Source organism: Carex rostrata, chromosome 13 (assembly GCF_964058835.1).
Source record: "Carex rostrata chromosome 13, lpCarRost1.2, whole genome shotgun sequence".
Taxonomy (NCBI): domain Eukaryota; kingdom Viridiplantae; phylum Streptophyta; class Magnoliopsida; order Poales; family Cyperaceae; genus Carex; species Carex rostrata.
Genome location: NC_135930.1, coordinates 4,468,150 through 4,470,305, shown reverse-complemented (window position 1 = coordinate 4,470,305; position 2,156 = coordinate 4,468,150). Strand labels below are relative to the sequence as shown.

At 38.0% G+C, this 2,156-nt stretch overlaps 1 long non-coding RNA gene across 1 annotated transcript; it reads left to right on the top strand.

Annotated features, from left to right (window-relative positions):
* Nucleotides 1-533: 533 nt before the first annotated feature.
* Nucleotides 534-2,156, top strand: LOC144564613 (uncharacterized). Its single transcript, XR_013514670.1, has 2 exons — nt 534-628; nt 1,888-2,156. It is a non-coding gene; the product is annotated as an uncharacterized LOC144564613 (long non-coding RNA).

Genomic DNA, 2,156 nt, shown 5'->3' with positions numbered 1-2,156 from the left:
AACACGTAAAATAATTAAAGGTCCTATTTTTAAATTTTATAAACGAACAACACTTCTAGAATATAAAATAGCTTAACTATATTAAAACGGATTATAAAATTCGCAATAATTATATAATTAATAGGTTATATTTAAATAATGGCCTTATGGATTTTAATTATAAATTAACTGCCGAAACTGAATTTTCGACCCATTTAAAATTAACTATAGTCCGTTTAAAATAAATCACGTAGATAGAAAATTAAAATGTATTAGTTAAATAAAACCCGTTAATTTACCGTAGCCCACGAACAATTAATTTTTGCGAAGATTTCGACATTAGAATTTTTACAAACAATTGGTTTTCAAAATTAAAATGATAAAAATATCGTTTATTCTAAAATCAAATTAGGCTAGATTTATCAAAGTAAATAATCAAGTAACAAGTTTTGTAAACCGAAATAATCGAGAATTTAACTTACACATTAACTGGGGCGAGGGTTAGAATAATTTAGCGTAGATTTTAATTAGTTTAAATTACGTGATCACAAAGCAGTCAACTCCAAACGAGTCCGACCCGTGGGCCGATCCGACTGACCCGCAGTTCGGAGCGCGCTGATTATTAGCGACAGAGACTCCAGCCATACAGGTGTGGGATATCTGAATTATTTTCTTTCGTGGGCGTACTCTTACCAGTCGATCCATCTGACCTGACATCCGCACTTTATTTTAAGTAGTTGCATTAAAACTTTAGAGCATGTTTATCCTTTCTGCACTGTAGGTAGATTTGCATAAACCCCAAAAAAAACCAGAATTTACTGTATTTTAGGAGTAGAATAATTAAATAATATTATATATATATCTGATTAGAATATTAGGTTACTAGTTGTCTCCTTCTCGTGGAAGACAATATATTATTATTATAATACGTGCATACGCATGCATTGGTGAGAGCTGAGCAGAGCCGAGTGACTTCGTTCCGTCTTGGTGTCACTTGGCATGGGACGGCCCGACAGCCACTGAGCTGAGGGTCACTTGATCCTTGGATGGCTTTAGGATTATACTATATATATACACTTTGATATATATACCCTTTTTCGATCATTTTACTATTTGACGTGAGCAGTTCCGATCTCGAGTTCTGTGGCACGATACGATTCGGGATTTATCCCTTCCCTACATTAGGAGCTACTTTGCCTAGAATGGATTCCAAGGTCGAGCTACGGGAGTCTACGGGAGCTACGGGAGTCTACGGGAGTCAACGGGGGTCAACGGGAGCCTACGGTTGTGCCGGGCTCACACCGGACCCAATGACCGGACTCATAGCCGAACTCATAGCCGGACTCAGCCGGTCTCAGCCGGTCTCGAGCCTTGTGGAATCATGCGTGGTGTACCTATTGGACTGGCCAGACGGTAGAGTTCTCTTCTGCTCATGAGGAAAGAGATTAACTTTTTACGACCTGCATTGTATGATTTCTTCTATTGGATATGTTTGGGTGATGAATCGTTAGGCGAGATGACACATTGGATTATATTGTTTGGATCTTTTGATCCTATTGGCACGGCACGGGGTGATTACTTTATCCATATTATTATTATTATTATTGTATTTGGGCACACAGTGCAAGGAGTACTGGATTCCGACTTGATTTATATCCGATATTACACCTTGATTTTATTTTGGGTTTATTTCGCATGTTGGCATAATAGAATAATCGCATCATGGCATCATTCCAAAGTATTATAAATTCTATTAGTTATTAATATAGGTTCACACATGTGCATATTCTAATTGTATTCATTTTATAAATAAAAGTGCTTTGACCGTAGAGAATCCCTGAGGGGATAATTCTGGGTCACATACTGGGCGATTCGTTGCTCACCCACAAGTTGTTTCGTGGGTTTTAGGTACAGGTTCTGGCGGTCCGCAGCAGGAGATGTCAGGAGCTGTCCCTGAGGGCCATACCACTTGACCTAGTTAGGGTTAGGCTTTTGATTAGGTTTACGAGTCCCGTATTTCCTGTGTTATATATACGGGCTCGATAGATCATGTATCCCCTTCTATAGATGGTGTTATTTGGATCCGAGATGGATCGAATTATATGTTATGTATGTGTATGTTTATTTATTTGCTATGTGACTGATGCTTGACATTTATATTATTTTGCTTCCGCTGC